Source organism: Vicugna pacos, chromosome 5 (genome assembly GCF_048564905.1).
Source record: "Vicugna pacos chromosome 5, VicPac4, whole genome shotgun sequence".
NCBI lineage: Eukaryota > Metazoa > Chordata > Mammalia > Artiodactyla > Camelidae > Vicugna > Vicugna pacos.
Window position 1 is genome coordinate 28,115,360 of NC_132991.1, and position 27,738 is coordinate 28,143,097.

At 38.7% G+C, this 27,738-nt stretch overlaps 1 long non-coding RNA gene across 1 annotated transcript in view; it reads left to right on the top strand.

Annotated features, from left to right (window-relative positions):
• Window positions 1-27,738, top strand: part of LOC140696591 (uncharacterized) — an 84,283-nt gene that overhangs the window by 35,573 nt on the left and 20,972 nt on the right. The gene's annotated exons all lie outside the window — the stretch shown is intronic.

Consider the following 27,738-nt stretch of genomic DNA (forward strand, 5'->3'; position numbering starts at 1 on the left):
ATATATATATATATATATATATATATATACACACACACATATATATATAAAATGACTAATATTCATCAGGTAAATTAAACTAATAAATCAATGATAAAAATACTATTGACTGCAGAAAAATGGACACTAGACAAAAAAGAAATGGAAACTCAGATAACTTCTAAATGTAAAATAATGCAGTCATCCACAAAATAAAACTTGAATGAACATTCTCACATATCAGAATGGCAAAGTTGAAAATATTTTGTGATATAATGTATCGTTGAGACTGTGTAGAAACAAATTCTTTCTCATTTTTACTAAGGGTATAAATCAGTAAAGTCTAGTTTTCAAAAACAATTTGTTAATTGCTATGAAAAGTACACACTCCTTGACTAGTATTTTCAGATCTAAATATTTTTACTACAGATATATTCATACTTGTAGTTAAAGACTTCTTCCCAAAAGTGATACTAGCAACATTTTTGTAATAATGAAGGGTAAAATATCCAACAACTAAAGACTACTTGTATGATTATGACACATTCACATAATAGAATACAATGTGGCAGTTAATAAAGAATGATTTTCAAGACATGTTAAGGGAGCAAAAAGCAAATTTGTCAAAAATTGCATAGCATGTGTGATGTTTAATGACATGTGTCAACATGGCTAGACCATGGAATGTGGTTGTTTGTTTAAATACTAATCTAGTTATTGCTCTGAAAGTATTTGTAGATGTAATTAATCTTTATAAATAGTTAACTTTATTTTTTAAATTTTTTATTGAAACGAAGTTGGATTACAATGTTTGAGGTGTACAGTAAAGTAATTCACATATTCCCATATAGATTCATATAGATACATATACAGATACTCCATACTCCATACTGTTCTCAATAATGACTGCACCAATTTTGTAATTAGTTAACTTTAAGTAAAGCACATTACCCTGGATAATGAGAATGGGCCTCATCTAATCAGTTGAAGGCCTTAAGAATAAAACAGGTTTCCTGGAGAAGAAAACTTCTACCTTAAGACAGCAAAATAAACTCTTAATTTCCAGCCTGCCCTATACATGTCAGACTTACTAGTCTCCACAATTGGATGAGCCAATTTCTTAAAAATCTCTCCCTCTTCCACACCCCGATATATACAGAGATTGGCTCTGTGGGTTCTGTTTCTCTAGAGAATGCCGGCTGATACAGTGAGTTACTTTATCCTTTTTAAAAAACTTGTTGTACACGTTGTGACTGATTATGACTGTGTATCTAGTGACTGCCTCTGGAAGGACGTTCGAGCAAATAGCAACAGTGGTTGTTTAAACTTGTTACTCAAAGTTTGGTTCCTAGTCCTATAGCATCAAGTTGGGAGTGAGTTAGAAGTGCAGAAGCTCAGACCCCACTCCAGGCCCATGGAATCAGCTCTACATTTTAACAAGATGCAGAGTTTGAGGAGCACTGGCAAGGGGGCTGAGGGTTGTAGGACATGGATTTAGACGAAGGGCCACAGCTTCTTCAGCCTGGACTCCCATGACCTGGCTGAACTTTCCTCCTCAGTCCTTGGCCTCTCTAACTTGTTCATCCAAGGTGATGACTACTCCCTTCCTCTGTCTCTTTACTTACACTACTTCTGGCATGCCTCCTATTGATGGCCTTTTCTCTTAAAGCTATTTTTTTTCCTTTTTTGCAGTAAATTTTAGTAGTCTAAATTAATTCCTCCTTACTTCCTGGGATTTCCTGCCCCCCGTCCCCAGTGACTCTAATCTATGTGACACTCTGGAGCTTGGAGACAGGGATGAGATGCGGAGAACAGACACTGCTTACTTGGCTTTGCTGCATTTTCCTTAACAACTGGTGGGGAGGGGGTTGCACTGTCAAGAAACGGGGATGAAAATTTTGTTGTTGTTTCTGCTCATACTGTGTTTTAGGCAGAATTTTTTTTTTATATCTGAAAGTTTCATTAAATGACAGTGTTTATCTCTTGATGCTCACAGCAGATGTTAAATAAAGAAGATGTGGTATACTTATACAATGGAATACTATTCAGCCATAAAAACCGACAACATAACGCCATTTGCAGCAACATGGATGTTCCTGGAGAATGTCATTCTAAGTGAAGTAAGCCAGAAAGAGAAAGAAAAATACCATATGAGATCACTCATATGTGGAATCTAAAAAAAAAAAAAAAACATAAATACAAAACAGAAACAGACTCATAGACACAGAATACAAACTTGTGGTTGCCAGGGGGATGGGGGTAGGAAGGGACAGACTGGGATTTCAAAATGTAAAATAGATAAACAAGATTGTACTGTGTAGCACAGGGAAATATATACAGGATCTTGTGGTGGCTCACAGCGAAAGAGAATGTGACAATGAATGTACGTATGTTCATGTATAACTGAAAAATTGTGCTCTACACTGGAATTTGATGCAACATTGTAGAATGACTATAACTCAATAAAAAAATGTTAAAAATTTTTAACTTTGGGAGCTTTTAAAAGTGGCATAATTGAATGCAGAGGTCAGTGGAAGATGAATTGATATTAGAGGGCAAATTATCCAATAGTGGCTCACCTGGTTTCAAGATACCCTAACCTAAACAGGAAGAGAGGAAAGAAACAGTAAAAATGATGACCTTGGGGGAAAATATCCATCATGAAAGAACCTGAGAACTTTGCTTGTTCTTGCTGTTAAGCTATGGCTTATGTAATGTTTCCAAAGAATAAATGAGCCTGAAGCCTGATGCAGCTCAGTATGACCTTAGGGTCTGTCTACTAACAACTCTAAGGTCATTCAAAGAACTCAGCCTCCAAATGGGTTCATTAGGCTCCTCTGTGGCTTAGAGAAATGAATTTCCATTTTTGTAAGCATACTTCCCTATTATCAGGCTCTAACTCTGATGTTCAGACACATTCTGCAGTGCATTGCTTTCAAGTAACCACCCTCAACATTAAAGACCTCCCTGTCTCCACTTGTTGAAGTGTTTTCTGAGCACTTTAGGCCTAGAGGCCAATCATACCCCACCTGTCTGGCATAGTTCAATGACACAGGCATAACTCTGCAAGGCACTTCTCACTGCAGGCGAGGAAGGCAGATGGGAATCTTATGCCAATTTTGAATATTACTTGTCTGAACCTTTTCACTCCCACAACCACAAAAAAACAAGCCCAAGCCTGGACTTAGGTTTAGAGTTACTCCAAAGAAATGTACATTTATATTACTAGATAAGAAGATTATAATATTTCCGGCTGACTCTAATGCTAACGTGTAATGGCAGAGATCCTGTTGGCCAAGTACTCGATAGTAGCTTTTATTGGACTGAAATGATTGGTACTTTAAAGAACTCATTTGTGAATTACCTCCAAAGCATGGAGAACTCCAGTATTCTGCTATATCCCTGTGGTATATATGTCCAGTTGTGGTTTACAAGTTTTATTTTTATAGGAGCAAATTCTTTTTTGAATGTAATTTTAGGTAGAACCCCGACGCTTGGAATAGAAAAGTGAGAATGCTACTAAGGCATATAAGTAGGCCCAAACTGCCACCTGTCTGTATTAACTGCCTCGGACCCCATGCTATGCTCTGAAGAACGATTGTGCAGTTTGGGGGCTCCCTGGAACATAATTTGCAAACTACTGGTCTAGAAGAAAACCCTCTTTAATTTGGCATTCTCAGTTTCACTGTTCTCTTAAATTCTCCTGCTAGAGTCATATCCTCTTGAATCCACAGGTTGTGTAATACCCAAAACAGTTGGGTTTCTTCTTGAGATTGGGAGACTCACACTTCTAAACACCAAGTTTTTAATCTTGACTTTTTGAGTTAAAATCTTTCTAAAGTATATTTCCTAATGCTTTTAAACATTATGCTAAATGAATTTTAATCTTTCTTAGCTTGGAATCATTATTTTGGAAATAATATATGCTTTTATACTCGACAGTGAATACACTGTAGTAGAAAATGCACGCACTGGGTCGTCCATGACATACAACCCACTGAACAGCTGTGTCCTTAAGCAAATAATTTAACCTATCTTAGTTACTTAAAAATAAAATTCATATATCAGAATGATAACTAATTTACAGAGTTCAGTATAAAAATTGAGTAGAATAATGCCTACCACATAGTAAGTACCAAATAATTTGTATGGAGAGTGTAGGGAGGAGTTGATAAGACTGTTAGCTGTCCACCCAAATCCATACCCCCCTTTAGAGGCTGAATTTCTCTGCTCACAGGTCTGCAAAATGAGAGGACTTATCTTCACCACCGTTCCAGGGCCTTATTTTGAGTGGGACTTTATTCGTGCATTTCTAGCTTGTACCAGTACAAAAAGCTGACCCATCTCTGTGGCAGAACCAAGGGTTTTCCCTCTTCTGTTGGTTGGTTTAGGTCACCCTCTATGAGGCCAGAAGTATAAGGGTGAAGGAGAGACAGTAATATAGCAGAGGGAGGTGAAACAGAAAAAGGATAACCTCTTCATCAGCTTACTTGTGCCCTGTGGATCTGCTGGGGCCCAACTGGCATATGTAGCATTTCTATCAAACAATAAAGGCCACCTGTGTGACCTTGTGACTTGGGGATTCTGATGGAATCATGTAGGCTGGGGTTACATAGTCACTTGCTGTCACATGAATGGTCAGGAGCACAATCTCTGCTGGGCTGGGAGCTGCTTTGACAACAATGAGGAGTTTGCTGCCACATAAGGCCCAGCCTTACTCTGGACTACTGGATGTCTCTGCCATGACTCTTCTGTGGGGAATGACATCCAGTCACCTTGGATACCTCTAGAACCAATAAATCTGCTGAATCTTGTGGACCAAGTGAAGGGTCCAATTGTATTGCAGCTAGAAATCAACTGACCCAATTCTTCAATCCCATGCAAAGAATCTGCTTTATAAAAGGGTTATTATGGGGGATCAAACTGTCTTTGTGTAAGTTTTTTTGAAAAACAGAGCCCAAGACAAGGGCTTGCATACTAGTCATTAAGTTTGGGAAGCAATCCCAGGGAACTGAGGTCAGGGTCTGGGAACAAGGGAACAGGGAAGTAGGGGAAGCCAGTCCTTGGGTCATTCCTGTGCTGCTCATTCAGTGGACAGCTGGGCTCCATCTCAGCTTGGGACCTTCTAGGGGGTGAACGTCAGTTTTGTTCACCCAAGAGACAGCAGGGGCTATTTGTCCACTGTCTCTGCTGTGTCGGTCAAGTGTGGGCCTCCAGAATTGTTAAATTCAGGTTTGCTCGCGCACAGGGATGGCCGAGTGAGCTCCTTTTGGTGCTCAGGTAACAATGTTGGAAAAGCCTGAGGGCAGGAAGGGAGCCATATGCTGCAACCCCAGCGAGGGGCTTTCAGCTTGCCCTGCCTGCTGCCGGCACTGCGCCCACCACTAGAGTAGGAGGCAGAAAGGGGATTATCTGGGGAAGGTAAACTGTCTTCCCGAAACAAAGCAGCCCTGCTTCTTTAGTAATAATAACAAAGTAATTGCTATTGCTTTTATACTTTGTGTAACTATTACTTTCTTGCTATTGGCTATCATTTCTTATTGCTGTTCATGTGCTTTTCTGTGGCACTGTTTCAAGCTCTCACTAATCTGGTGCACTTCTACCATGGGTCTGAAAGCCAATTGCTTTGAGTAGTTGGTTAGGATTGTGTGCAAATTAAAAGTAATAGGCCCTAAGTGGAAGCCTGAAGTAATTTTTTAAAAGCACATGAGGATACTAGTCTAAACTGACCGTGGTAATGATTTCACTATATATGTAAGTCAGCCCATTGTGCTGTACATCTTAAATTTATACAATGAAGTATGTCAATTATATCTCAATAAAACTGGAAAAAATTTAAGAAGTTTAAAGAAACACATGATGTTATGACTTTTGATATGGCTATTTAACCTACACAGTGGCCCTTTATTTCCTCTTAAATTTCTCATTCTCATGTTCTAGTTGGGTGAAATGGTCAGAGAGCTGAATTATTAACTAACATGGGCATTATTTTGATTTAACATGGACTATTATTATGATCGCATAGTATTTATTGTCACCACTGTTATTATTTTGTAATAAGATGATTATTTTAAACTATGTCATATTATTGCATTTTGCTAATTATTTTAGCTCTATTTTGTTACTCAAGAGTTATATCCAAATATGAAAATTAGTACCGAAGTAGTACAAATTAGTACCAATTAATTTTATTTGAGGTTCATTAAATTAAAAAAATAAACAACTCTTAAGCTATACATAATAAGATAATATATTATAAACAGAACTCCCAATACAGGATTCCTAATCTATGTTCCCAGAAAAGAAGGGTATTTATTTTGAAAATGAAAGATTTAAACCAAATATCTGCTTCCTCCAAAATGTTTTACAAAAAAGTTGGAAGGGCAAAAATAATAAGGGGAGAAAAGAAAGAAATTCAACTTCAAATGGCTTTCGTGTTTGGTGCAGGCTCTATTAGTTCAAATTAAGCAAAGATTAAAATGCAAATATTGATTTTGGTGCTTACTGGATTCCCAGGGCCTTTGCAATGTTTAGAAAACAGTCTGCATATTTCATTTCCTTTTTTTTTTTTTTGAATATCACACTATTGCCAGCATTTCTTTGATTTGCACATCTGGAATCACTAAAACGGACAGCTGGGAAGAACCACCAGTGATATTTTGTTTTCTTGATTAATAATTAGAACCTTGGCCTTACCAAAAGGTAATTATCTGGGCAAGTTAATGATGAAATCTTGAGGAGTGATGACAGGATGAAGGCTCAGGTAGTGGCAACCGTGGGATCTGGAACTGAGTTTGTCCTTATACTTCTCTGAGTTTTATGAGACGCTACTAAAGCTATCACACTGCCTGTGTTAAACCTCTGGGGTCTCATGTCTGCTCACACACAAAGTGAGTCATGGCCTTCTGCCTCTGATGCTCATCAGAGGCTTATCCACACAGGCAGTAGGTGAGAGAGGAGAGCATGGCCCACTCTCTTGCCAGCAATTCACCCCAAGTGCAAATACAAGACACACAAATCAGCTGTGAAGTGCCATAAAGGAATCACCTTGAATCTCTGGAGAAAATAGGAGGAAAGAAGATGGAGACTACAAATGCAATGGATTAGAAATAGTCCAGGAGAGCAAAGAGGAAAATCATACGGCAGTGATTTTGTTATACTGTCTCTAAGCTTCCCTTAAAAAAAGCCAAACAACTCATGTAAAGAAACAATGAAGAATATAGGAAGGTCAACTACCTAAATGGTCTTTCCTTTTATGTCAGAGTGTAAATTGGTAGAGACACTTCGGAAGAATTTTTGGTCATGCTTCCAAAAGTTAGGTATGACACAACAATTTTTCTCCTGGCAACATACCAAATAGAAATGAGGACTTAGTTTCACCCAGAGGCACATATAAGAATGCTCTAACCAGCTTTATCCGTAACAGCCCCCAAATGTAAAAAATCCAGACATCTACCAACAGTAGAATGGGTCAATGAGTCGTGGTCTAACCATAGAATGGAGTATTCAAACCATCAAAAAGGAGAGACTGTTACACACAAGGACGTGGGTGCATCTCACAGACATGACATTAAGTGAAAGGAGACAGATACAAAAGAGTACACTTCTATGATTCCATTTATATGAAATTCAAAAGTAGGCTAACCTAATCTATTGTGATTAAAGGTCACATCAGTGGTAGGCCTGGGGTGAGAAACATAGGGAGGCTTGTTGAGTGCTTGAAATATTCTGTATCTTGGTCTTGGTATTCATTACACAGACGTGTACATACACGTGTTGAAACTCTTCAGGCTGTACACCTGAGATCTGTGTCCTTTACTATAAGGTGTATCTCAATTAGAAAGAAAAATCACAGTAGTGAATAATACATAATCAAAATGTGAAATTACTATTAAAATCAGTGACACATATAGCCATTATCTTATTTGGAGAGAGTTCCCTGTGAGAAGAATTCTTACATTAATTATATAAACATTTCTGGACCCAAACATCCAAATGAGTGAAGTCACTTGAAACAGTCACTTTGGAAGCCACTATTCATATTACACTGACATTGCTCCCTAATTGTTGGAGCTCTTTTTTAGAAACTGTCTTCCTGGACCTTAAGATATTATTTTGAATATGCGTAAGTGGTCAGATATTTGTCCTTTGAAAGTGTCCCAAGTTACTACATATATATAATTTGAAACCACTTTGGGCTGTACAGAGGATTTGCAATATGACTAATACCATTTTTGTTGTTCAGTAATCAGGCGTGGTCGACTAAAATATGAGGGTAATTATGTTGTCTGGCTCCAAAAAAATTCCTAAGGTTGACTCCAAAAAAAGATTCCTAAAATGTGTAGATTCTTGTTAGCTCAAAGATAAAAGGTTTATGGCGTCCTGCAGCCTCACATGTCAGCACAGTCAGGAAGAACTTGGCTCTTGGAACCCAAACAAGTTCAAATCCAGAAACTAAGTAACTCCATATTGAGCAATTCTGACAGAAATGTACCATTGGATACCTTTAGTCTCAGGAGTGTCACCACATTAGTTTACTATTGGGTAGGGAAATAACCCTAGGAGCTTCCTCTCTAGTCTAAGTACATCTCATCTGTGTTTTGAAGAGACAAACGCCTCCTCTTTGCCTTCAGGAAGGCTGGGGTTTATAGCAGTGACATGTAAGTCACCTTACCTTCGGTTTTCAAATCGTGGATTTTGTTTAACCAACTAAATATACTGTCTTTACTTTCACATCTTGCACAATTATCTCATCATTCTCACTCTGCTATTTGAAAAAGCATTAGACGGAGCCAGCAGACAAGGTTTCCCATTTTACTACCTCCCTGCAGGGTGATACAGAAAGAGATGTCTGATCTTTCTTGGTCTCGGTTTCCTTATTTGCAAAATGATGATGCTATAATGCTACCTTGCCAGATTGCTGGGGAGTGTTTCAGGAGCATTCTTGGCTAAAGATCAGGGAGAGTACCTTCTCTTTTCTAGGTCCTACCTTATTTAATCTGCTCACTTTATAAGCATTGAGAGAAAACTTCAAACCTCCAAGATGAAACAAAAAGGATTTTCTACAAGCTCTTTTAGTTTTTGCTCTTGATAATATTAAGTATTATTCACATATTTCTCACTTTGGATTCTCAGCCATCCCTCTGTTGGGAGTTTTCTTTCTTTGAATTGTATCAAAAAGTTAAAGCAGTAAAGGGGCTGACAGAGATGACTCAGGTACCTTCTGGTCTCATTTCACTTGAGACTAGATGTCCCGCCTCCCTCTCTAATGCCTGAATGATTGACAGTGATGACATCCAATCCCATCTAATTTCTTATTGGGGGCCCTGAGATGGGGACCTCCTGTATTTTCTAACAGAAGTATGACAAAATATCAGCTGTACTAGTTCTCATGACAGAGCACAATATAAATACTTTGATGACGATCTCATGCTTTCATTCTCTCTCCTTTATGAAACTTCTATAAAGCATTTCTATTGATGGAGAGTAGATGGGTGCAGGCTCGTAAAGGTTTAATACATTTTATTTAGGGCTGTCAGATTCATCTACACTGTAGCAAAGCTTTAATTTCCATGTGAGGATGATTCTGGTTACTAACAGATATTTGCCTTGTTGCTGAGTTGACTTCCAAAGCAAAGATCTCTCCTTCTTACCTTAGTTTTTTAAACAGTGTCAGGTAAGATTGTCTCATTTTACTTGTTCCAAATTAAAACTATCCATGAACTGAAGAATGTCCCAATTCACCTTAGGTTTCACAACCAAGGGTGACAATCTTGGCCATAATAAACAGCAAACCAAAATACAATGTACACTTCTGAGGTATGCTATTTTCCTTGTTATGAGAGTGCAATAAATTTGGGCTTCCTAGCTTTATAGGCTCTAATAGGCACTGAGAGAACATTAGTTTGTTTAATGAAAATGCACACATGTAATTACTAAACCTAATGCTCAAACTATGCAGTCTTTTATTATGTTCAAATCAGTGGTCTGATACGACAAAAGTGATACCTTAAAGCAATGCCAGGCTTTGTTCATTTGATTTTTGGTTTTGGTTTTGGTTTTGGTTTTAAAAATAAATGAATCATGTATGGATCTATTCTTTTTCATCATAGGCTATTATAGGGTATGGAATATAGTTCCCTGTGCTGTACAGTAAAAAACAAAAAACAAAAAACCACAAATGAATCAATAGAATTCTAGGACTCCCAGGTTAAACAAGTAAAACAAACCACCTGGAACCTTTGGTATACTACACAGAGAAGTCCTAACAAGCTAAGGGGTACAAGTGTAACAGAATTGATAAAAAGAAAGTAAGTGAACTGGTACTTCTGAAGGTAGCAACTGGGCAATGTGGTTTTTCTAGCAAAACTCACTCTTTGTTGGAGATGGGATGTTGTACGTAAGATTATCCTGTAAAGCTGAAGGCACATTTTTGGCCTTACATATTCATTCTCTAGCCATTACTATGTTTCTTCCTGCATAAACCGCAAATTGAAAGCCATGGCTCAAGTTGAAGAGCATTTCCGCTTGTTCATTGTAATAATCATCATGACTACCATTATCTGTACCCTGTTCTTATCTTCACTTTCCTGAGCAAGAGGGGCTTGTTGGATGATCCAATTGCTTATGTCAGTGAATGTCAAAGAGTGAGTGCATTGTGGCTCTAGACCAAAGGCCTCCTTGTGGGTTCCCTCAGTTCTCCCACACTGGAGTGAAGCTGATTCTTTCCAGTGGTCCAGGTCCCTAATGTTTATTCCAGTTGGATGGCCTCAAAGCAATTAGGGTGTGCTTTAATTACTGAAGAGCCATTTAGATTTATGTAGAAACTTGAAAAGTAACTTAAGCTATCTTTCTACTTTACATACTTCATCTTTCTTGGTCTCCAGAGGGCTCAAAATATTGAGCATTTCTTTCTCTATGCAATAGTCTAAATAACCTAGATCTGAAGCATAAGAAAGCAGTTACTTAGAGGTTTTCATCACTCAAAATACCAGTGAATACTACTGAATATTCTGCCATGTTACTAGAAATACTTGCTGTAAAAATTGGGTATTGCTAAACATACTCTTTTACCCTGTTTTTGTACTGTTTTTCTAATGTTGGTTTAGGAGGTATATAGACAAATTATAAGTAGCATTTATTCCAATCCAGTGATTACCTTCTGTAATCAATAAAACAGTCAATACCTTCCAAAATGAATGATATTCCTGTACATTCTAGCCTCTACTACCAGGTAATGAAGAAGCATGTGATTTGTTCTATATAAACATGTATCAGAAGTCCATGATTGGTGTCCATGTGCAGCCCTCTCCACAAAGTACTGCAAAACAGACTCAGTCTGCTCTAGACTTCTGCAGAAGGGGTTAAGATATGCTACAAATTGATTTATCTCCTACTAAAGAGAGATATTTTGTATTCTGTGTTCTAAATAGTGCAGAAGGCAGAAGGCCAGGGTAATTCTACAGAAGTTATGTTGTAACTTCAACCTTGGGAAGTAATAGCTTTTATCAGAAGTAATGGGATTATGGGCACTGAATTAGGAAAAGATTTACTGAAGATATTGAGGCTTGATTTCCCTCTGAGTTATAGCTCAGCCAAGACTCAAGAGACATCTAGTAGCTATGCTGTTCTAGGTGCTGTTCTGGGAACCCAGCTCAGCTGGACCCCTGGAGATGTTTCAAGAGACCCACGCCACCGTGTCTTGTTAAGGGCAGTGACCTGGAGAAGTGACTGTTGATTTAGGTAACATGGCCAAGAAAGTGTATGTATACACAGTGACTTGTATAGAATCCAGACGTATTTAGTTGATTGAGCCAAACACAAATTCTGATTCCTTTGTAGAAATCTGAAGAAAGGTCTACCCAACTGATAAGTATCTATGCTTCTCTAGAAGTAGTTAACTTCTAAAACAAGAAGTCTCCGGGAGATTCCCTGAATTAGTGATGCATTTCCTGCCAGACTCATATTCAACAGAAGACAGAGCTTCAAACATCCTGTCTCCAAATTGCCTCTGATCAGCATACATGTAATAGCCTAAGTAACATTAACAGTTCATCACATCTAAGACACCTGTGTGTCACACAATAATGGGATGATGTGAGTATTGCTCTTAAAATGAGTTAAATGTGTGAAAGCACGCCACTGAATATATAGTCTAGAATTTTAAGATAGTATTATTCTGCTGCGTTTTTGTCCTACTGGATGAAAAAATATAAGTAATTGTTAAACAAATTTACTTGGGCTCTTTCAATAAATTAGTTGTCAGTTCATCAATATTATTCAGCAAAAATGCATTCAGATGATAATCGTTACTAATAATCTGATAATCTGTGCAAAATTTATGTTCAGAATTGTTCAGAAGTACCTTATGTATTTATAACTTTGAAAACTAGAAGCAGTTTAGTTGTCCAACCACAGGGGACTGGGGAAAGAATATTATGGTGCTATTCAATAATTAAGAACCATGCTGGAAAATAATATTTAATTATCTAGGAAAATAATCATGGTTTATTTTTAGTAAGAGAAAGAGATTACAAAGTAACTAGGTAGAGAGTATATGTAAATAAAAAATATACACACACATATAGATAGATAAGGAATTTTTAAAGACTTATAATAGACACAAAAATATTAATAGTATAAAAATTCTGGATTACAAAATGTTCACAGCTGTACTTTAATATAATGTGTATATTTCCCACAATAAATATACATTACCTTACATAATAGGAAAAAACGATCATTAAAAAAGAAAATAATGAACATAGTGAAAACGATTAGTCAAACTGGCCATAAGAGATTGTGTAGTCAAAACACCTGGCTGATTGGATTTTCCAGTTTTCCACCAGTTGTTTTGATTGTATAGTCATAGCTTCATTTGTCAGTTTAGAGGCCCAGACTTCCAGAAAATCCAAACAAAGATGTAGACAGCAACAGCAGAGGCTGTTAATTTTTACATTAGACCTATCATCTGATTCCCTTGTCTCATGTCTCTCCCGGCCAGGGTGAGTTTCTAGCTCTGTGTATCAGTTAACTCTGAGCAGAGCTACATGAGTGTTTGTGGTAGAGGTAGCCTGGTGGTCTTGTGAGTGGTGAGTCATCTCAGGCAAATGTTCAAGAAATCCAGGGTAAGTTCAAATCATGTTTGCATATCACAGAAGATCAAGACTCTGAGCCATACACCAGGTGGTTTTTTAGTTTTTTTTTTTTTTTCGTTTTCGATTTCCCCATTCTTAAGTCCCACTAAAAATCAAATTTTTTGGAGATGTCAGCCAAAATCAGAAAATAAATGGTACTTGTGCTTTTGCCACAGATTCAGTTACCACCACTAATTCACATTTAATTTACTTGTCTTGGGTGGATTATTTTGGTACTGTATTTCCTTTTGAGAAAGGCATTGAACATATAGGCATACAAGTAGGTGCCGATCTCTCTCTTTTTCTTTTTTTGTTTTTGTTTTTGTCTTTTTCATTTCACTGCCTTATTTTAATTTGAAAGAATCTGAATACACATTTTCTAGGGGCAGTCACAACACCTTCTACCAAGAAATGTAGTTAGTCAAAGTAAATGAGGAATTCTAGAAACTTTTATGAAATACCACATCTTAATAAAATATTGCCACTTATTTGTTCACCATATTTGCTTGTCATTTTTTTGTCCAAAAAAAGCATATATGGGGGGAGGGTATAGCTCAGTAGTAGAGTGTGTGCTGAACATGCACAAGGCCCTGGGTTCAATCCCCAGTACCTCCATTAAAAAAGTTTTTTTTAACTTATATAAAGAGAGACTGAGCCAACACTTTCCAAGTCTCAAGAGAACGTGGGCACTTGTCTCTCCATCATTATTGTCATTCAGTTACACATACATACATATATTTTTTTTCTTTTCAGATTCTTTTCCATTAAATTTTATTACAAGATATTGAGTATCATTCCCTGTGCTATACAGTAGGTCCTTGTTTATCTATTTTATATATAATAATGTGTGTCTGTTAGGAGATTACTTTTTACGTGTAGTGGGAAAATTCGTATTTACTGAAATATCTGAGATATTAATTTGTGTTTGCTTCTACCGTTATGGAAGAAACAAAACCCATGGGATCCATTTATGGATTTGCTCTCTATTTTCCTTCTTTTTTCCAGTTTTTAAGAAGGAGCCAGGCCTTTGCCCCTCCTTTCTTCAGGCGCTATCTCGAAAGCAGTATCTTCTGATCAACAGTCTTCCCCTGTGTGCTTGAAATCCTATCATTGAGGGGCGTGTGCCGGACGTTGTGGAGGAAGCGCGAGGAGAGAGTTTCCGTTGGGTTGAGGAAAGACTGAGCAGTGGATTTGCAAATGGTCTAGGGTCTTTAGGGGGCATTGCAAGGACTTCAGTGTTTACTTGGAGTTAGAAGGGAAGCTATCAGACGGTTTTGAGCGTAAGAGTGGTGTATTTTGACTTTCATTTAACAGGATTGCTGTGCAGTGTTATTGAGAACATTCTGAAGGAGGCAAGGGATGTAGCAGGGAGAGGAGATGGAAGCTGTATCAATAATCCTGGCAAAAGATAACGATGGGTCAAAGCAAAATGGAGGCTGTGGGATCAGTGAGAAATGGTCAGCTCTCTGCAGAACAGGCCTTTGGGTGCTTTTTTTTTTTCAAACAAGAATTAGGGATGGGAGTATTTTGACTCATTCAAACCCTCTGTAGCCTGTGCTCCTTCAGCATGTATTCCTGGGACTGGTGGGATTTGAGTGTAGTCTGCAGATGCGAACAGAGCAAAGCTGGCCGGCCCACACAGGCTCTGAGCCCATGACCCTGGTCTCATTTGCTTCAGCCCTAACCAGTTTAGTTAAAAGTGGGCCACAAAATACAGAGAGCCATGCTCCGTCCCCCTGCCCCTTCCACAGAGTCTGATACAGTCTGTGTACTATCTGCCAACCTCATATAAAATCATTGAGGTTTCTTTGCATTTGTTGTTGGAAAAGTAGTAAATGCCTATAAAGTGGATTTAGAAAATAAAGCAAAGTTTACAGAGGGCTCTGCCAATACAGGAGTGAGCCCTGCCCACCTTGGACACACAGCCATTCTCTAAGAGTCAGTATTTTCATATGTCCATTTTGATAGTCTTTTTTTATTGAACATAATTAAAATTTTCTGAATTTGCTCACTTTTCCACAAGGGACCAATTCACCTTCTGGGTACACAATGGTATCTTCTAACAGGCTTACTCAAAGTAAAGAAATACCATATATTACAGCTCAAATGGTAATAAGAGATGGAGATAACCACCTCTAGAATAATAATTTTTAAACCCTTCTTCACCCAAGGCACAATGTTCCTTCACAGGAGAATAGTCACATGGGGAACGTGCCAATTATAAGGCAATTGGTTTGTTTTTCTAGCAGACTTGCTTTATTAGGAGTCCCCTAATGTGTTACACGTTCTGTTACAAAGTGTGACAATTTATGGTGTATTCTGGGGATTTCAGAAAAGGGAAAGATCTTGCAAATTATTATCTGTGACAGAATTATAATTTTACAAATGATTAATCTCAATCATCTGTCTTTTTTTCCTCTTGGGTTAAGCAGGAAAATTATATCCTGCAAAATTAGCTGTCAAAATGTGAGCCTGTGGTTTTGGAGTATTCGTACATCGTGAAAACCAAAGATCTTTATTAATGAGATGGATTAAATAAATAAAAAGGTTATTGTAGAAGACATGCTGCTCTGTTGCTACAATATGTCTCATGATTTCCTAGTAGTCAGATAATATTTACCAAATTGAATCACGATTCGATATGACTGTTATTTGTTTCCAGGGATGCCCTATCACTTAAATATGATTTTTTTAACCTATACCCCGCTTTTGAACTGGGTACAAATGCAAATGCATGTACTTCTCTTTTGTCATTCAATTACAATGACAATAGGTAAATATTTTGATCACAGAAGCATTTGGAAAGTATCTGAGTGAGGAAAATTTCACATACGTCACCAAACCAATGTTGAAGTCAGAGAGTAGCAGTTCAGGGAAGGGGAGAGGATTTAAATAGAGAATTAAAAATTGAGACCCAGTTGAGCAAATCAAGAAGTCTTGAAATCGTATATTTCACCAGACATTACTTCGCAACTTTAGTACCGTTAACTTTATGTCATCATCCTTATGATGTGCATCACCTATTTGTTTGACTTGTAATCACCTGCATTTAAGTGTCATCCTCCTCCAAGCCAGGCTGCAAATTCAACTCCTGGAATATAGTAGACATCAGTAAATAAAAACATAAAAGAAGAAAAGGGAAGGGGATATTGAATAAAGCAGGTGATTAGAAATAACAGTGGCTCATAGGTTGGACTATGTAAGTACCTAATACATGATTAACACCAAAACAACTCACATCGTGATATATCTTTTAAAGAGTCAGGGACTGTAAATTTTCCAAACACACAAAATAAAGCAAAAAATGGAGCATTTGTAAAGGCTAATGATGCTCAGGGCTGCCTTCCAATGCAAAGATACAGCAACTGTAGTCTTCTCCCCACTGGCTATGCCTGAGGGTCACCTTCGATATTGTAAAAAATGTGGATGTCTGGACTTCCTTCATTTTAGATCTGCTGGTTATAAACTCACCAGAATTTCTAGACCTCAGTGTATGTTAAAGTTATATTTTAAAGTTGCTGAGGGTTAGCCACCACCGAGGACCCTGGCTAAGCATTGTGCCGCCACTGTTTCTGAGAGAGGCAGGAAACTTCTTGACTTGACTCCCTTTGCCCTTTATTGCTCTTGTTCTGTCAGGATCTTCAGCTGAAGGACCCCAAGACCCCATACAAGTTACCTTAATAAGAAAGGGAGTGGATGATGAGGACACACATATGCTCGGACTGGAAACTGTCAAAGATGAGGCACTACTACGCCTGCAAGTTTCTTCAGTATCCCGAGCCTTGTTCTCTCTCCTCCCTCTCTCTCTCTCCTCTCTCCCCAAATCTCTCTCTCAAAAAAAAAATCTCTACATTTAATGGCCTGTCTGATTTTCTCTCCATTTTCTATGGAAACATTTCCTCATTCTTCATGTGCTCAATTTTCTATGTCAGAGCCTCTAGTTTCCTTAATTTCTGCTCTTTTTAAAAAAATTGAAATACAGTTGATTTACAATGTGTGTTAGTTTCCAGTATACAGAACAGTGATTCAGATAGATAGATAGGTAGATAGACAGATAGATAGATAGATAGATAGATAGATAGACAGACAGACAGACATATATATATGTGTATATATATATACCTACACACATACATATACAAATTCTTTTTCAGATTTTTTTCCATTATAGATTATTACAAAGTACTGAATATTGTTCCCTGTGCTATACAGTAGGTCCTTATCATTTATCTCTTTTATATAGAGTAGTTTGTATCTGCTAATCCCAAACTCCTAACTTATCCCCCCTTTGATAACCATTGTTTGTTTCTATGTCTGTGAGTCTCTTCAGGACATCAGTTGCCAGAAGAGCTGCCCAGACTCCTGCTAGAATGGTCTGTGATCCTTGGCTGCCTTTGCCAGCTGCTTCCCTCCTGAAAAGAACCTGAATGGCTGTTTTGTTCCAAAGGGTGGCAGATTACGCTCAGAGACTGAGATTGTCTTTGCCAATAGTTTATTTAACACAAGTTCACTGCGGGAATTAAAATGATTTCACAAGCTAACAGCATACAGGATAATATCTCTTAATAAGCCAATAAATAAATAACGTTCTCCAAATCCATGATAGATTAATTATACTATTGTTTCCAGCAAGGGGAGATGACAGAAATAAAGCCCAAATTCAGTTGAAAGGTACTTTTTCTATGGGTTTTGGTTTCTCAGGAGAGACGACTTCACCAACCAAAAGCTGACGTCCAGACGCCAGGGCAAAAATTAAAGTCCCTTGTTGCTGGAGCACGTTGCTAGGGGACACTGGCACTCGTGTTGGCAGGCAGGCTAGGGTGCTCCAAGGGTTATCATCACAGGGGACTGTGGCTGGCTTGTGACACTGCCTAGGAGGAATAGCTGTCCCCTCTCTTCCTGAGACTGCTGCACAGTTTACCACCACTGCTCACCAAAGAGTCACCTTAGCCATGGCATGAGCAAGTGTCTTAAGATCTTCGGAGAACTAGATCAGCAAAGACTAGCTTTGTGCTGACGAACTCTGGGATATTCCTTGCAAACTCACAGTATTCATCGTCTGTATATCCCCTGGCCTCTCACACACTGAGCTACTACGTGCTTCTCAAGGACAATGGCCTGACACCACCCCATCCCTGTATCAAGACAACTTCACCTCTAAAGACAACTTTGTTTTTTGTCTTTGTCATAAACAAGTGGATTGAGACAACTTCCCTTAAGTCACAAACAAGTGGATTTAAAATCATATCAATTTAATACACAGCGTCAGCTCAGCTCATCTTTTCGTAAAAGACACGTCTTGGTTTGCCAGCTCAGTGTCTTTAGGTCATGTGTCCCCTCCAATGCAGTCATCTGGGACTGGAGGCTGGCAGTCTTGTTGGCCAAAGTATGTGTGCCTCAGAATGGTCTTCTTTAGACAGATTGTGCATATGGTAGATTCCTGGTATGTTACAGAGCATGTCTCAACAGCTGGAGTTACTCACACATATTTACACGTATCTCTCGTCTTCTGATTTGTGAGATCCTCGGGTGCCCTTTATATTACCAATCGTATTTAGCAACATACTTGGGATACTTTCTTTGTCCAATGCACACTTGTTGCATTGCTACAATAATCATATTCTTCTCCCTTTCTATCCTTACTTTTTTCTTTCTTCCCTTCCTCTGTCTTACCCTCCTTCCCTCTCCTCATGCTTCCTGTCCTCTGTTCGTTCCTTCTTCCTTCCTTCCTAGGTACGTGTAAGGACCTACTGTGTCTGAGACTATGCATCGTAATATCAAAATTGAAGAGACATATTTCCTACTGTCAAGAGGCCCACATTCTAGTGGGGAAGAGAAATCTAGAGTAGGATGTCATGCTAAAAATAGCATATTTGTCCTCCTGATATTTTGTTCTTCCCCAGTCTCACAGAGCTCACTGATTCCTTATTACTTCATTGCTTTCAGGATTTTTCTAGGGCAGAACACAGAAGAAACAGATGTCAATGTTTCTTCTTGCCTTTTATAAATGATTCAAACCTATTGAAGGGGTGTTTTATGTGTCCCAGAGGGGAAATTGAGAGAGGGTGTTCCTCTGAGAAAATACAAGAAAAGAAGAAGAAAGTCTCTCACAGCTGAGAGGAAGTGTGCGTGGGGGCGGAGGCTCTCAGGACGAGTGGAGATCTTGCCCTCTCCCGGGCAGCACGCCAGTGGGTGGGGGATCTCAGAGCAAATGGTTCAGGGCTGCAGCCACGTGAGGCTCCCCACTTCCCCACTGCATGGGAACGATACGGTTCTACCTGACACAGTCATTGGACTGGGATTTTAAGCAGGGCACAAATAATCCATGCTCAGAGAACCTGTTTTACATCTTCTGAGGGGTGCCAGTTGCTGGGGCCTCTATCCAGTATTGGGCAAGGAGGATTTTCCACTGAAGAGTGAGATAGGACTTTACACTGGCTAGGTGAGAAAGGGCTTTGGTAAATTTAAAGCAAAGAAAACAATACTATTTCTTATAAGAGTAAGGTTGTGAAACCCGTTCTATGTGCAAACATATGGCTGTGATCATAAACTAATTTCTAATGGCAACTGTGATGACGTACGCCGGGGCCATAGAAGGGGGTGTGATCACATCTAACTTAGGAACATTTAGCATGAACTTACTGAGCATGTCTCTGACTTTAGGGATAAAACTGAAACACAGACTAGTGAAAAAATAAACTCTCGGCCTGCACGCTGGGGAGTGACACCATGAGACCTCATCATCATCGTCACGTCAGCCAGGTGCCAGCTGCCCCCTGTAGTCTGGCTAACGCCAACTGCTCCTTACTGCTCCCCCAAGGATTGTGTTGCTCTGCTAATTCATTTAACCTGCTGAAATCTCATTCACTTTCCCCTTTTGAGCAATGATAGAACTTTTTAGAGAAACCTGGATATGTTGGACTTGTATATAGAAGATTACTTATAAACTATAAAACACCTTATAAAATTTGCACATTGCAAGTAGTTCTACTCATAAAAACAATGTAAAGTTTATCAGTGTTTGCTCCAACAGAGTATTTCAGTTCTGTTCTAAAGTCTCAAACAAGGAAAAGACTTATTTTTAGCATCAAAAAGCCTTCTTTGCTTAGTGTTAACTCAATTGCACATAGATTTATCAATAAATACATGTGGCCAGGCCCTGTGTTAGATGTTGTAGGGAAGCAAAATTTGCCACCCCAAAATGTGACTCTCTGGTGTATGAGAAAGAAACAAAAGACACAGAAAGTTTTTCTCTTCATCTCCCTCTTAACTGCCTAAAAGAATTTTGATAGGAGGCTATTCCAGGAGAGAGAACTACCCCCAGAGATGTCTATAGTATAATATGAACTAGGTGTGGTGGACAGAGAGGAGCTTAGTAGCAAAGTCTGTTTGTTAAAATTCCTCTCTATGTCCCATTGTTTCTGCATGGCCCAGCAAACATTTGTTACCAAACATTTGCTCTTTCTTCATCTTCCTGTGAATTGCCTGCCTTCCCTTTGAAGCCCCAGACCCTTGGCCCCTTCTCCTTACCCCAGAATGACGTGTATACCTCATCTTGCCTGACTGTCTTTGGAACTTCCCAGGTTGGTGCAGATTCCCTATATGTATGTAATTAAATTTATTGGGTTTTTTTTTTCTCCTGTTGATCTGTCTCATGTCAGTTTAATTATTAGGCCAGCCAGAAGAACCTAGAAGGGCAGAGGAAAATAGTTCTTCACCAACAGTGTTTTGTGTGCAGTGGTGAATATTAGATAAGATGCTCTCCCCCAAAGAGGTTAAGGTCTAGTAGGGAGGCTAATATTACACAAGATGCAACATTGCGGGAAGTGCCACCAAGGTCAAGAGCAGAGTGTTTTAAGAGAAAATAAGAGGAGCGAACTGTGTAAGAGGGAGCCTAGGAAATACTTTATAAGAAAGTGAGGGTTGAGTTGAGTCTTAAATGGTGAATAGGGGTAGGCAATGAGAGAGAGAAAGATAGACAGAGAGAGAGAGAGAGCACTTTCCTGGGCAGCACGTAACACGGGTGAACATCTCTGAGGCAAAAACGTTCTTGATGCCCTAAAATAACACAGAAATAGTGCCCACATTGTTCTTAAATGCGTCTCTTGCTGAGTCATTTTTATGAGCATTAATATTTTAAGAAACTTCGTGGTGGTATTCAAAGCATGGCTGCCTTAAAGTTTTCAAAAATAGCAGACATGCGAACAAAAGGGGAGGGGAGGTTCATGTTCTATTTGGTTTAATTCTAAAATTTTGTATATCCAGTACACATGAAACTTAGTGTTACATTATAGTTTGCATGGAAATTAGGCTGATTTTAGTAACTTCATCTCCCCTTGGTAACATTTGTTGTAATTTTTACTGCCAATAAACATCCAACTATGTATATTTCTTCCTCTTTATCTCTCATAAAAAACAAAGCATTGATATTGTTCACAAGACCTATTTTCCACACTTGATTAGCTCACAATACTTAATGGTTCACATGTTGGACTGTAAGTTATAATTTAGAGTCTTCCTTGTCCCTATGAATAAAATTTTATTGATTCTTATTACATTGCAATGGACAATAGTAAAAATGGAAATTTACATCATGTACTATTTGTGTTTCAGAATTATTTCTGATCCCTTTAGACAGATGTCATCTCCAAAGCAGTATGGTCTAAAACACAAGCTTACAATCAGTTGACACACAGCCTTTTCCAAAGTGATTAGATGCAGCCAAGCAGAATCAGCTCTCCTCTGCATGAGATATCATACTTTTTATTACCTTCATTAGTATATCTAACCGTCACCATGAAATGCTGCTCCACCACCGATCTGTTCCTATTTGTGCAGCCTTCTGGTTGCACCCTAACAAGGAGTTCCTTTTATGAAATGTTGCTCGAAATTTCTTCCCACCCAGCTTCAATTACTGCGATTATTGGAGTTGTGCTACGAAAGATACCTTGGAGTTTGTCACAGTTGGTGTATGAGTTAACACTATTTTCCCAGTGGCTGAACTGGAGCAATATGAGCAACAGAATAATATAGTATTAGACTATAACCCAAAGTATGAAATATATGAATAAAGTATAATGTATATATATCCATACTTAAATAAATAAATTATTGAATAAATAAATACATAAATGGGGACAAAGGGACAAATCTTCCTTAGAAAAGAATCCCAAAGATTATTTCAACAAAACAAAAGCTCCCGGAGGGTGGAGCATAGCTCTCCTCCCCTTTAGTTTGGGCTGGACTTCACCAGCTTCCTAAGAGACGATGTTCAAAGGGAACGATGGTAACTTTCCAGTGGAGAAGCTGAAAGACAGCACCTTCCTGAAGTGGTCGGTGTTAGCAGCACCCTACATGGCACACTGATATCAAGTACCTCCTGCTGGGACGTGATGGGACGGGCGCCTCACCACTGTGGATTCCTCCCCAGACCCATGACCTTGGTCTAATCATGGGAAAAACCACGAGAGAAAGCCAGAGTAAGGGCATTCAACAAAATAAATGGTCTTCAAAAGACCAGTATTATCCAAACTGTCAAAATCATGAAAAATAAGGATGGACTGAGAAACTCACAGACCAGAGGAGGCGAAGGAGACATGACAAAGAGTTGTGAGGGGGTGTCCTGGACGCGATCCTAGAGCAGAAAAGGGGCGTTCGTGGTGAAACTGGTAAAATCTAAATGAAGGCTGGAGTTTAGTTAATAGTAATGTATCAGTGTTAGCTTTTGAGTTGTGACAAATGTCCCACAATTGTATAAGATGTCAACACAGAGGAAATTGGGTAAAGTATGTCTGGAGACACTATAATGTCTTGGCAAATTTTTGATAAATCTTAAATTGTTCCAAAATCTACAGGTTTTTAAAAACAAACAAAAAAAGTTAATGTCATTTTACTTAGATCTTTTATTCATGGAAGAGACTACAAGATTATATTAACAAGAACTAATGAGTTTTGACTGCTACCTTGTGCCAGGCACTGGGCTGTCTGTCTGTAATCCTGCTTAATGCTTACAATGTATAGATGAGACAAATACTATGATTATCCCCACTTTACAGATGAGAAAACACCCCAGGTCCCACAGCTAATAAATGCTACAAAGCTTTCCCCAGTCTTGGCGTCATCAAAGAAAGAGATAAAATTATTTTCAGTAGTTCTGTAGAATTAGATATTGGGGATCTACAGTATTTAACTCATTGAGACTCGGCAGACCTTTTGTTAGATAGGATATTCAATTATCAAGAATAATTCATTTTCTAAATTATTGTGTGTGTGTGTGTGTGTGTGTGCGTGTGTATACTATAAAAATAAAGTGCATTGTGCCTGTAATTTTTGTTAGTTCTCCACCCTCAGACACTTGATTTCTAAAGCAGGAACACTGGCTACTGTGTATTATTTGCAGTGAGTAATTCACCCCTGGTCTCAGTCCTGGGGCTGTTCTCTGCGCAGCAGACGGGGGCTCTTTGTTGCTAGTGCCTGACTGTATGAATGTGCTGCTCCAGGAAGGCTGGTCCAAATCAATCATTCTTGAAGCTGAAAATTTACATTTGAAAAAGGCTCTTCCCAAGTACCTTGTACTTAACTATTAAGAGAGGGAAAAACCAATGAAATTCCTGGTTTGATTGTTGTTGTGGTGGTGATGGTGGTGGTGATGGTTTATTTTTATTTGTTATTTTTTGTTACATAAATCTAAATCATCAATTTAAGCCTTTTCAACCTGAACAGATCCAATTAATTAATTATGCTATCTTTTTGTAAGAACCGAGAAAGACAGAGAGACAGAGGATGAGTAATGGGAGGATAAATAGATAAAACCATAGTCACACATAAAATGTTCCGGCGGCAGGTTCCCTCCGCTCACATCTTTAGTAAGTAGCTTCCACAGCCTCTGAATGTGGCCAATGAGTGTTTTGCCACATTCAATATAAATGTAACAAATATGACCCTGCTGTTTGTCTCCCCTGCCTGTAGTAGCGTTTTCCACGGCATGTAGATAAACAAAAAACTCATCTGCTTGTTTCCAGTAACCATATTAGCAAAAAAGAAAGTTAACGAAGGACACTGCAAAGGAGTATGGTGTGTTTAATAAAACACTTTCCCCGGGCATTGAAGGAAGTCGCTGCATGTGGGACGCAGCGGCTTATCACTAATTCAGAATCTCCCTTCAGCCTCAGACTTTTGTCTTTCCTCTTCTTAGTAGCTGCACTTTCAAGCGTGATGGCTTGCTTTGTAGTCTTCTGTGCTCTGGAAGGGAGCTCAGAGGAAGCGGAGCGCGAGAGTTCATTAGGGATATTTCACAGTCACTCCGATCCCAGGGTCTCTGTCTCATCTTTGCAGATCACACTGTTCATGGAGAGTCTTTCTTTATTTTGTTACTTATCCTGGTACTGCCAGAGTCTACAAAGACCCAGGCTCCTGCATGTTCCCATTCACATCGGTGGACTGTGAGCACCATTCAAAGCGTGTCCTGTACTGGTGTGCATTCACTGATTGCAAATCAGCTTATTGTATTTTTAAAATTCCACATTTTCTTGAAAATGCAGCATTTGAAGATGAAAACGTATTCTAACAGAAGCATATAGCATAAAGGGGGAAAAAAGAGATGAGAGAGAAAGCGGAAAAGGGAAAAGGAACAAAGGAAACCAAATGGACAAAGAGAATGATCAGGTAGAATTTTGTTTTCGAATTCAGACAGCTGACCTCTGAAAATCAAGTTTGGTTTGATGTTTTAATTTACTTTCACGTATTCATTTCTTTTCAAAAACCTCTCCTCAAAGCCAATCGGCATTGCTAACATATTGGTCTCTTTCCAGGCTTGAGAAGTCAAACTAAGCCAACATTATTAGCACTCTGAAAAATCAAAAGAGTCAGGACTGTTCTCCACCAAATGGTCCCTTTCCTCTCTCACCTTTCTGGATGTGGACCCTTGATTATATATAGCACATTCTCCTAATTATAATATCTACCTTTAAAAATACTGCTTTATTCCTAGAATGCCAATGGTCAATCATTAATGATTCGATCACTGAAATCCATGGCTACAGGTGGGCATTTGCAGCTTTAACATGCACTGTCTGTTCAGAGAACATTCCAAGTATTATTTAATAGGAGCTATACATTTTTGGGGTCCATGGAGGAATGCATCTCATTTCCTACTGAAGAAATAAAACTTCTGAGGTCCCAAAGAATGTCTGGATGGAAAAATGAGTGAATCCTGCTATCCAGAAACCTCTGTGTTCTCTTCTCTGCCCATATGCAGTATTTATTCCATTGAGTCTATGAAATCTAATTCTCACTAGACCCAAGCTGATCGTTAGGGCAAGGAGGCTGACCCAGTAATGTAGAAGCTGGCTCCATGTACTTTCCTTCATGAAAAGAATTTCTCTAACTTTGAGCAATTCTTAAGGCTTCTGTTTCTTTGAGTGCTTGGTAGAGATCCCCATTATGACTTTAGTTAGTATAAGAATGCAAACGTGGAGACTACTTTGCACTCAGAAGTAGAAACATGCATGATTTTTCTCAATATTTTAGAATCCAAAGAGCATGTATTCAAAGCAGCAGCAACACTGTGTTTAACTAAGGTTCAGGGACTTTCGTTTTCTCCAGACCACTGAAGCAATATGAAAACATTTTTTTTTCATTGCACCAGACTTCCCCAGATTGCATCAAATCAACAAGTACCCTCTGTGTGTCCTCCCCTTGGACTGTGCAACACCAGGAAGCACCACCAACACAATGTGAATAATGTCCTTGGAGTTTTCACTGCGGTGGTGCTGGCACTCACTGTGTGCAAGGAATTGTAGCAGGTTCTGTGGAAATGAATACCATACAGAATTTGACCTCAGATCATTTAGGCTTTAAATAGGGAAATATGCTGTATGTACGTATAAAATAAAACAATAATCTAAGAGCTATACTACAATATATGAGAACAGAATATGTGTCACTAGACACTGGAGGTTCTATTGCCAAATGTTTGAATGAACAATGAGTGTTATGCATTCAGATGAATAGCATGAGCTCAAATTAAAAATTGTCCCTCGGAGACAATGAGAGCAGTCTTCACTTCAGAGGCAATGTAACTGTTTCCTACGTGAGCAAAACAAGCCCCGGCCACTTGGGCACGCCAGTAGAACACATCAGTGTCGCACTTCCGTTTTAATATGCTGATCCATCTTCATTCCAGCTCTGCTGCTTGTTCTGTAATCTTTTCCTTTTTCACTCACTTGTCCTTTGAAAGCCTGATCTTAGATTCTGAGTTTTAATATTCTGCATTTCCAATTCTGTTAGTTTTCTCTGCAGCCAAATGTACTTACATTCTTGTTCACCCAGTATTAATAAAAAGGATGTTTGCACAGCAGGGAAGCATATTCTCATTTATCTCTGACCAGAATTGTGAAGAATGGAATGGCCTGATGGCCATTATCTTAACCCTGTGTGACTGCAGACATTTTGAAGTAGTGGAGGAGACAATTGGACCAGGAAACCCACATTAAAGTTTGCTTGTCTCAGCTATAGACTGCAGATTAAGTCCCCAGTCACATTTCTTACATAGGATTTTTTTTTGTTATAAATAAATGTAAGATTATTTTGTGTTCAACAAATAGAGTCACCTAACTTGAAAGACTGCAAAACTCATGAGTTCAGGGTTCTCAGTGGGAGTTACTTGGCATATCGTTCTTTGAAATTCCTCCCACCCTATTAAAGAGAAATATTAAAGGTCATGACAGCATTCCTCTGTTCTGATGTCCTAGCCATCCTGTAGAAGGAAGCCAAAGCCATGGAAAGCTCTTTCTATTATTACAAGAGTGATAGATAGCATTTTTATATTCGATTTGCTGTAAACAAGATTTAAACATAAAGGAAAGAAAAAGGATGTATGTATTAGTCCACCCCTCAAAAACTATAAGCAATTCTAAGACTTTACACTGATACGAAACTCCTGGAGAGTAGTATAAGAAGCAATCACACACACACACAATGCTGAAGCCTAGTAAATATTTCTAAGCAAACTAATCAACAAAGCATAATCACAAAGAATATTTAAGTAAATGCTCTCTCTGACGACTATATCCTCACTTAAGGAAAAGCTTTCCAATATTTTTGAATAGGCAAATGTGTTTAGCTAGTAAGTGGCAAGAACCAGATTCTCTCTATACCATTCCCCCTAAGTTAATGGTTTGAGCACTAATTAATCTAACAGCTCATGTCTCTCAGATACCTACTGTGTATCCAGCATAGAAGGGGGAAAAAGGGAGACAACCTCTGTTCATTGTCTGATATCCTTCAAAGACAATAAAGCAATTCATGAAAAGTCCACACTGAACTGTGATAATAAAATGCTGAGTAAAGGAAAGGCTCAAGCAGTGTGAGCCGGGGAGCTATTTGGCAATGCAGAGATGGAGTGGGGAAGGTCAGAAAGTGGCAGCATTAGAGGGGGCGCTTTCACCAAGGAAATACAGCTTGAGCAGAGGTTTGAAGGCTGGGACAAGAGAGGTACAATTGAGGACTTTTCTCAAAGTGTCAGAACAGTCGCCTCTCTGGTTCACTTCCAGCTAGGGACATGGCTGAAACAACAAATTCTCATCAGATTTCTCCTTGGCTGTTGCAGGGGTTACCAGGGGCA